At 43.8% G+C, this 10,403-nt stretch overlaps 1 long non-coding RNA gene across 1 annotated transcript; it reads right to left on the bottom strand.

Moving 5' to 3' along the window:
* Positions 1 to 5,462: 5,462 nt before the first annotated feature.
* LOC116793475 lies at positions 5,463 to 8,778 on the bottom strand. The gene is made up of 3 exons (XR_004359499.1): positions 8,680 to 8,778; positions 7,829 to 7,936; positions 5,463 to 5,590 (listed from the first exon to the last, which is right to left on the bottom strand). It is a non-coding gene; the product is annotated as an uncharacterized LOC116793475 (long non-coding RNA).
* Between the last annotated feature and the right edge of the window lie 1,625 nt (positions 8,779 to 10,403).

Raw genomic sequence — 10,403 nt, 5'->3', positions numbered from 1 at the left:
TTGATGTTTGAACACAATCCAAAGCAGTCAACTTCAAAACCAAACCACAGACACACAAATTTTTGTGAATGGAAAATGGGAATTTGATTTACTGGGAGGGGAAAAAAGCTTTTTGCATAGGCAGTGACTATGTTTAATGGGCCATCTATTGACTTTGGGCATACCCAGTACAACTGGTGTTTGCAACAGTGTTTAAGACTAATTTTCCAAAGGAAAGGACCATGGTTTTATACAAACCACAGGTGATACAAGTGACTTGCAGGCTGGATGATGTCTGCAGAATTGTTTATTCTTGCAGCAGTTAGGAGCCCACGATGGCTTGCAGACTTGGATGGTGGCATCAAGAGTTAAAAATAGATTCCAAGGACTTTAAACTATCATACACAGTTAAGAACTTGAAATTGTGACCTTAACGGATTTTTCTTGGTGTTCAAATGTGTCTTTATGAAAATGTGTCTTTTATGAAAAATTTCTCTTCAGACCCACTGAAGTCTGTCCTTTATCATTAAATATTTCAATGGACTTGGAATATCCTCTTCAACAAGTGTTTTTCACATTTATAAGATAAACTAATTTAATAATAACAACAATGATAATAATGATGATAACATCAATGACAACAACAATGTTGTAAAATTAAAGCCACAGGTCTGTTCCATCTGAAATGAGCCAGCTCCTCATCCAGACTCTTGTGCATCCTAAAGGACCCGGTCAAGTGTTTGGGATGCAAAAAAACCTCTCAGGCAGCAGAAATAAAGAGGAGGAAAGACAGAGGACTCAAGGTGCCCAGACTGAATTAGGTCATGTTATATTGGAGCATCTTGAAGGAACATCTACACTTGTGACCCAGAGGACACGTAATCCTGGGTTGAGACTCTTTATTTTCAAACCCAGCTACATAAATGTCAAATTTCTGTTAGGAGTGATGATCCCAGTAAGACCCAAGGTGTAAGACCCTTCTCATGGCATCCTCAATTCATTTGATTTATGCCTAAGTTGCCTTTTTCTCTGCTGGTGTTCAGCAACTCCCACAGGACAGCAGATCCCACTCACTTCTGTCCTCAAATATCTACATGACCACTCCATAGTCACCAACCACAACACCTTGGCCAGGTAAATCCTGCAATGCTGCTTCTGTTCCCTGGCTGGAAACACACCCAAACACCTCCTGGAGGAGCACATGAAACCCCTGTTAATTTAACACATCCCTTTCACGCCCGGGACACCCACACCTGCACCAAAAAATCAGGCAAACACTCTTGGTGATAATTTAGAGAAAAACCAAGTTCAGGAACCTCAGAAGTGATCTCATTAAAATCAAACAAACTGCTGGTGCTTGACATAATTAAGGGTGTTTGATTTGGCTCTCGAGCAATGAAACAGCTACACACAGAAAAGTGGTTGCAGCTTTTTGTCCTAACAAATAGGAAGCATCATTTATTCCCTACCAGCCCTGTACCAATCCCCTTCTGTTAAAATCTTTCAAACATTTCTTCCTCTTCACTTTTCCTGGCACTGTAGAGCAAAAGCAATGTTTGACAGGTATTAATTTTGAAAACAAATGGTAGATTTTCCGATCAGCTGCTGACGAGAAGACAGGGAAAGAGCAAACTGCAGGTTGCTTTAATTGCAAACTGGGAATTTTATAAACAAAATACACACAGAGTATCATTTATAATCATGATCCAGGCCAGAACAATAATTATGATAAATCCTTTGTCAACCCTACTAAGAAGTCTTTTATGAAGTAGTAGGGGATTAATTCACATTCTAGACAATGGTTCAATAAAATTCTTTCCAGCTTCTCTGACATATGGAATTCCACATGGGCTGCAATAGATGTTCCCCAAAATGCACTTTTTTCATTGCCTAATCCTTGAAGTTTAACATAAACAAGCACTGAATTCATTAAGCTGCAATTTTTAAGCTTTCTAATTAACTGAAACAGCTGAAGTTTGAGTTTTTCAAAACATGTTAAAGGCTTAATTTTCAAGACATAAACCACGTAAGACCTGCAGTTTATAACGTTTGAGGTGTTCAGCAGAGAACCTTTCCTTGTGTTGTTCTTCACGATTCTGCAAAATGTAGACTTACACTATTTTAACTGAAGTCATAACAAAAGAACAAAATATCTTGTTTTTATAATGAAAGGCATTATTGCTTTGATTTAGAAACAGAACGTTTTTGACTATGAGCTCCCTGATTTTTTTGTCCAATCTTATCAGACTATTTTCATCGCTCCATTAAATGTCCTGTGGCTTCCTTAACAACACTTAACTAAACTTAACTAAATTGCACTAAAGGTATTTAAACACTATTTCTCAAAAACCAGCCAACTCTCTGCTCTGTGTGATTCATGCCACTTTCACAACAGTCCATTCAATATTTTGGATGCAGCCTTGACCCCAGAGAAGGGTCTTTTGACCCATTAAATTCTTTTTATCTTTGCCACGACTTGGGAAATGTGCTTCTGGAAGCAACTAGGCTTTAATCCTTCTACAGTCTTAAGTATTAAAAAAAATGGCTTTAAGCTGAAAGAGGGAAGGTTTAGACTGGATGTTAGGAAGAAATCCTTCCTTGTGAGGGTGGGGAGGCCCTGGCACAGGTTACTCAGAGAAGCTGTGGCTGCCCCATCACTTGAATTGTTCCAGGCCATGGTGGACGGGGCTTGGAGCAACCTGGGCTAGTGGAAGGTGTCCCTGCCCATGACAGGGGGTGGAAGGACATGAGCTTTAAGGTCCCTTCCAACCCAAACCATTCCATGATTCTGTGATACATTTTATTACACAACAAAAATTGGGTAGGTCAGGTGACTGATAACATGTCATCATCCCTTGGACCTCGATCCTTGCTTGCAGCCAGGTGAGACCAGAAATGACCGGAACACTGTAGATGCTTGGTTGCTCTGCAGGTGTTTTTAAATTCAAGCCCTTTGAACTGGATTTGGTCACCTTTTCATTCTTAACCTGAAGTAGCTGCAGTAAGAGCATCACTTTAAATAAGGGCACACACAGCATCTCCGTGACCTGAGGACCTCATGCCCATGGCACCACAGCAAAGAAGTATCAGAGCTGGTGGAGAGGAGAAAGCCACTTTTGCTCTTCTTGTCCCACCAGTTATGGATGGAGTCCATTGAAAACAAGTCTGACATGACCTCTACCATTTCATGAGACGTTGAACTGAGCTGTGCTGGGACTTGTCTTGCTCAGCACAGACAGTAAGCTGTGCCCTCTTCTTTCACATGAGATAACAAATCTGACCCAGGCACCAGGTGCTCTGTCCTGCCTGTGGGTTTATGTGTGAAATGTGAAGAGAGGAGGAAATGGCAGGAAGTGAGGCACCATCAGCAAAACTTTCATGTGGGTTTTGTTCCCAGGAAACCACTTCCTCTGTTTGTATGGGCTGGAACAGGGATGGGACTGCATGGGGACTCTCGCTCTCAGCTAATTTAGCCAAACCAGGAAAGCCATGGCACCCAACAAAAATCAAAGGAGGCATTTTTCTTTATTATTATATGTTTATCTGAATTCTGCTGTCGTAGAGTTTTTGTTGCATGGGAATTTCCCTCCTCTTCTTTTTCCTTTCTTCCCCTCCTTATTTTTTTCCCTGCCAAAACTGATTACAGTGAAATAAATTTTCAAGAGTTTGGACCAGAGAAAAAAAGCCCAAAATAAACTCTTGTCAATGGGGAACTAACAGATGGATTTATACCGTGGAGGAGCACAGCAATGCACAACTGGACTAATACTTGGATAAATGATATGGTTCCTTAGTGCTGCCTGATCTCACTGATCACTCACCTACTGAGGGTAGGGTACCTTCCAAAGTGATAAAGCCCAACAGCTTTCTGGAAAGTTCTGGCAAATTCTTCTGTACTCAGGTAAAAATGCACCTGCATCTAGGCACACTAGTATCTAGTAACGTTTAGAAGGTTGATTTTCTTTTAGTTTTTTAAAAGAAAAATATTTAGTGGGAGAAAATGAAGAGACATCCCTGAAGCCTCATGTCCCAAGGGGCATCTGGAAATGCACAGTGTGGAGCTGACACTGGCAGGACGTGGAGCTGTCAAAGACTGGGAACTTCTGCCTTTCCCTGCTGACCCAGCATCCAGCCCCTGGGATGGTGGTGTGTCTCAGCACAAAAAGCTCCTGGAGTGGGAAAAGGGATTTCAGTGGTGCAGTGTCACCTGCCAGCTTGCAAAAAGCCAAACCCAAGCCAAGCCGCATCCCGGGGCCAAAGGCTTAGCAAGGTTAGTCACCAGCAAACAGAGCATCCCAAAATAAACACCGACGTGTTTTTTGTTCCTAGGTTTGGTGGTTGCACCCCTTGAGCAGGGACAGGCTGGAACAACCTCCCTGGAGCGCCTCAGGACTTGGTTTGGAGTTAGAAGTAAGGCCTTAAGTCAATTAACAGCTGTTGGAAAAATCCATGCTAGGAAAGACATGGGCAAATTATGAGAGCAACCACAGCTCACTTTGGTTGGGAGAGTTGGAGATGGTACAGGGGAGGACAGATCAGGACCTGGAGCTACGTCCCAGAGCAGCACTGGGAAGCACAGAGCAAATTAGCTCTGAAATTGCTGCTGCCTTGTCCTGTACCTGCCTTCCTCCTCCTACTCCTCTCCAAGAGGATGCATCATAGGTGGAGACCAGAGAATAACTGACAATTGCTCTATTTAGAGGACAATTTTAACCTCTTTTTCTGTTCAGGATCAGGGCCAGGCAAATCACTCTGCTCTCAAAGGGCGTTGGAGCAACACGGTGTGTGAAATGCTTTTTCAGGTATTTTGCTGAGCACCCTGACTGCAGATGGATAAGCACAGTGGATCCATTTATGTTCCTCAGCTGGAAGAATGTGGGTCATTTCTGGTGTGAACAGTTCCACTTAGCAGCATAGAACTTTAATTCCTTAAAAATGTGCTGTTGTCAGATAGAAATCATCATTCCCTGGACATTAGCTCTGGTGAAATCCAAAGCAAAATGGTCGATGGTGACAGCAGAGCAGCCTGGGGAGCCAAGGGTGATGATGGCATGCTGTCAAGGGAGGGTTTGGGATGCATGAAACTTGCCTCCTGTTCTGAGTCTCTGGCATTGTCATCCCACCCCAATCCCACCACAATTCCCTTGTTTCTTCTCTGTGATGTGGAAAAAGCTGTTCACTGTCCTGTGTCCTCATCCTTGGTTACAGCAACATTTGGTTTGCCTCCATCTCATTCTTTTTTTTCTCCCAGTGTAATTGTTAGGTTGGTGCTGATGTGCAGAGACATTGATAAAATTTAAGACTAGAACCCAAATGTGTCAAGGAGCACATATTTTCCTTAACTTTGAGCCATTGCTGGAGGTGGTTCTGATCTTCCCACCACTCACAAGACAGGTTTAATAAACCCGTAGACTGGTTTTGCTTTTGTCACTTGTATTTGCAGATCACTTTGTAACAAATCCACCATGATGGTGAGAGGGAAACTTCAGAAAGATTTAGAAGACTCTGTTTGTTTTAAAGAAAATTTCACAGCTCCTGCTCTGCTGTGTTTATCCCTGTAGGCCAGAACCATCCTGGGTGAGGCTGCTCCAGCGATGGTCTTGTGGTTTTGCTAAGAACAACAGACATGGGATAATTAACACAAATAGGTCCCGACCTCCAGCTCCCTCTGATCTCCCATTACATCGAAGTGGTTTGGATCAGGATCAGCACCATAACTCAGGCTGAGGTCCTCTCCACTGAGGTGAGGATGGGGTTTGTCCCTTCATTGTGTGACACTTGTGGTTCTGCAGGTATTTGGATAAGACGACGCTTGGTAGGAGTTTTTGCTGTCTGAAATCACATGAAATCTTGGGAGCAATAAGGTGAAATCCTGAGCTCTCATTTATTATTTATTAATAGCAGAAGAAAATGCTTGAGAAAAAAGATAATAGGTAGAAAATTGTTAGTAAAAGTTCTTATTATCATTCTTGTTTTGCCTGCTTAGGTTCTCTTTCCCCCAGGGCTGTCTCCATTTAGCCATGAAAATACAGGTGTTGGATATAATTTTGGTGTTCAGGATTAAAATGGATATTTATTATACAACTATAGGCCTGATCCAGATCCACTGAAGTCACCAAAGCCACAGATGTCACCAAATCCATTTGTAATTAATTTCTTTCTTGTGCCCATGACACAACCTCCAGGTACAACCCAAGCTCTGGGTGTTAAAGCTCCATCTGCTTCAAATTACGTATGGGCATTTTTCTTTTGCTTGTATGTGAGTTCAAACAAACATCACAAGGACTTTTGCACCAAAACAAAATAATGAAGGAGGACTAAAAAGAGTGTGAGGAAGGTGAAAATAATTAATTAGGCTGAAAAGCAAAGTCAATCATTCCCTTCCTTCTTGACGTTTTAGTGGCTAGGCCTGTCAAAGACTTCTGAAAAGAAAGTGAAACCACCACTATGCTCCTAAAACCAATAGTTAGTAAGTGGCTTCACCTTCATATTGTAAAGGATTTTGGGGAGACAATGACTTCTTTGGCTCACATATAGACCCTACAAAGCATTTAGAGTGCCCCAGAAATTTTTACCTTCGTTAGGAAACCATATGCCCTTACTGGAGCACTTTTGTAAAACCGCAAGTAAAATGTAATGAGTTCAGCATTTTCATATCATTTTAATTTTCTTAGCCTGATATTTGAGATAAAAGACAAAGCCTGCCTTGGTTTCAGTTCAGAGGACGTTCTGTACTATGGCTTCACTTTTCTGAAATACTGATCAAAGCAGAGCTGTGAAATCTTACTATCCATTGCTAACTGCACGTTGACTTTGTGATACTTCCAAAATCCCTGTTCCCTTCGACCTTTCGACCACCTTATTAAAAGGGAAAAAAAAAAAGCAAGATATTTGCATTTGGTACTGTTCAGTACTTTGTCGCTAGAAACGGCCTTGCCAGGGAGGGTGAAACACAATTTTCCTGTTCTATAATTAAAGGAATAAACCTTTCAATGGTACCTCACAGTTGCTCTGCTCTGAAACATGTGTGGTATCATTTTGCCTACTGTGAGGGATGCAGTTCATTAACCTTGGAGACACCCCCCTCATCAAAGGACAGGAGGAAAAGTCTCAACGAGTTTTTTCCCCTCAGATTCTCTGATATATTAATCCCAGAAGATCTGAACTTCATTTTCTTCCCATCTGGGGACAAGACATCCAGCAGGAAAGTTCAGGGTACCAAAATGTTCAGTAACTGTCTCAAATTAACTTCACGCATTTCAGCTCAGCAGCTGTGTAACAAGTGTGGAGGACGTGGGGCTCCCCATTGGGCTCAATTCCTCCCACCCCTGGGTTCTCCCGGGAGAGGGACCTTTGGGGGCGGGTCTGACGGGTCCTGGGACACCCTCCCCCTCACCTGTATGGGAGACGCTTCTGTCACATTTTTCCAATAGTTTTCTCCCTCCATAATTTAGATTTCAAAAAAGAAGAAAGGAGACATGGGTGTTGGTGGAGTGACAGGGTGAGGTACAGCAAAGATGCAACTGTGCGTGAAAGTGTCTTCCAGGTAGATTTCCCATCAGGGAAAATCTGGACCAGCTGGACCAGTGAGACAGTGGGTGGTTTGAGGTGACTCTAAAAGGACTCTGACTGCTCTTGGGTGGTTTTCTGCAGTGGCTGTGGGATTGCAGCTCTACAGGAAGCCAGAATTTTCATTTTAGCAATCTAACATCCTGGGGACACCCTCATGGGTGGGATGATGATTCAGGAGCTGGATGGCAGTGACAGGAATACACATGAATGTTGTATGGGGTCTAACACCTCAGATGGGGCATCTGCACAAGAGCTTTGGGCACACGGGCACCCTCACCCATAGCAGGGGACTTGTCTACACAACGTGTGCAGGGGGTGACTGGGGGGGCTGTGACACTGTGTTCAACTTGTTTCTGAACATCAGTCTTGAAGTCAATCTTCTTTCCTGGAGGAAAAAATAGTAGTTCAGACATTCCAAGAAATCCCAAGGGGAAAAATACTGAAAATTAAATGGGTTGGTCTCTGTCCAACTCACTCATGGGAGATAAATGATTTTCGTATGCTAATGACCATTCCCTCAAATCTCGACATTTTCTTACATGTACTTAAGTACAGTTTGTTTTGCTTTCGGTCTCCACAACAATTAGAAAGATTTATATTTATTGCTCCAGTTTGTTTGCCAGGACCACACTTCCTTTCCTTTTTAAAGGCACAGTGATATTGTCTGGTACAAGGCACACAACAGAACTTTCTGAACAGCTAAAATGAAAATAAACAAGGCTGAACTTATCTTGTGGAAGAGGGCAGACACTTTCTCTCGGCACAGTGAAGCCAATAAAGGCTTCTGGCTCTTTTCTCCTCGACAGATCAGTACACACAGAATCATCAGCAGTTCATAAGCAAGACAACTCTGTCACCTTTTGTGATAACTTAAATTAATTCCTCCTTCCAATGTGATTATGAAGGGCTAAAACCTGCCACCTTTCCAGGCGCTTCTGGTGGTACAGGCTGATTCCTTCAGTCCTACTGTTTGGCAAAGGGATGCATGTGGAGGAGGGACTCCTGTTTTAGTGCAAGCTGGTGGAGGAACAAAGTCCCACTGTGTCCAGGTAGCACAAACGATGATTGTTCCCAGTGACACCTTTCCCTGCCTCCTCCACCCGTTTCCCAGCCCTCTGGGTGACTCACATCCCATTGGAGAAGACCCATGAGAGGAGGAGAACTTTCATTTGTGGCCTCTCTGCTGCCTTTGCCAACCAGGATGCTGGTGTTAAATTAGCATTGCTGCATTGAGACTGCAGGGAATGGAACTGAGGTCACCATGTTTCAGCCTGGAAACCAGATAACCCAGGGCTGCAGTGGCACTTTGCCCATGGCTGTGTGAGAAGCCTTTTCCATCACCCTGTGTCTGCCACGTCTGAGCAGCTCAGCACCACGAGAGGTGCTGAGCCCCTGTGATGCTGCTGTGGCCCATTAGGACCCCACTGCCTGCCACTAATTACAGAATCACACAGAATCACAGAATCTGCTGAGTTGGAAGGGGCACATAAGGATCATCGAGTCCAGCTCCTGGCCCTGCACAGGGCCATCACCAAGAGTCCCACCCTGTGGCCCCGAGTATCATCCAAATGCTTCTTGAGCTCTGTCAGCCTTGGGGCCGTGCCCACTGCCCTGGGGAGCCTGTTCAGTGCCCAACCACCCTCTGGGGGAAGAACCTTTCCCTGAGATCCAACCTAACCCTGCTGTGACACAACTTCAGGCCATTCCCTGGAATTCTATCACTGGTCTCCACAGAGAAGAGATCAGGTCCTGCCCCTCCTCTTCCCGTCACAAGGAATTTGTAAGTGCAATGAGGTCTCCCCTCAGTCTGAACAAACCAAGTGCCCTCTGCTGCTCCTCACATGGCTTCCCCTGAAGGCCCTTCACTGTCTTCATTGCTCTGCTTTGGACTCTCTCTAATGACTTCATATCTATGCTTTTATTATTTTATGCCCCATGTTGTTTCAAAACCATCATCCCCTTCTGCTGGTGTGGCAGAGAGCAGGGTGGTCAAAGATGTCCTGATTCACTGACCAGGACTGGCTGCCCCAGCTGTGGGCAGTGACCGTGGGAGCCCTGCTGGTCCTCTGGAACACAGACCTCGTGAGGGGTGGCCGTGTGTGTGAATTGGCTTCACAGCTCAGCTCCAGCCAAAAGTGGGCTGCTAACAATGACCCCACGGCAGGTCAGACCCAGTCTTGTTTGCACAGACAGGGAGAATCCACTGATTGTGGCTTTCTTGGGAATCATTTGCGGTCCATGAGTAATGTGGACCACAAGATGAAACAAAAAAATAAAAAGGGAGTCTTAAAAAGAAAGGAGAAAGGACAGTGGAGTCACTGTTTTCTGCTCTGTGTTATGGACACCTTGAGCAACACCGTTACCAAAAGTCTCTGTTGAAATGTGCTCTACCAGTTTGGAAATGGAAAACCTGGTGAAACATTTTGTCTCTAGATCCTCCTCTTTCAGGATTATCACCATTTGCATGGGTTTCATCAGAAAAGTTCAAAGTGATGGTGACTGCAATCTGTGACAAACCTTTCCCCTCTCATTTAAACAGGTTTAAGCACTGTCAGTAGTTGGGAAACTGCATCATAGCTGGATGCAGTTCTTATCTTCTTAACTATCCCCTGTCTGAAATGTACATTATTTAGGCTGAGGAATGTGCATTGTATATCCTATATTATATATCCTTTATCAGAATTTTCTCTATGGTTTGTAATGATGGACTCAGACCCAGAAATTCAGGTTTTGATTCCTGGCCCCTTCCTTAGACTTCCTGTATAACCTTGGGAAAGTCTCCTTATGCTTCCATTTATCACTCAGTACTTTGGGAAAAGGAAATAAGAGCACAGGATACTCTTTTGTGGGAT

This window comes from Chiroxiphia lanceolata, chromosome 13, assembly GCF_009829145.1.
Source record: "Chiroxiphia lanceolata isolate bChiLan1 chromosome 13, bChiLan1.pri, whole genome shotgun sequence".
Classification (NCBI taxonomy): domain Eukaryota; kingdom Metazoa; phylum Chordata; class Aves; order Passeriformes; family Pipridae; genus Chiroxiphia; species Chiroxiphia lanceolata.
This window is presented reverse-complemented; position numbering and strand designations above follow the sequence as displayed.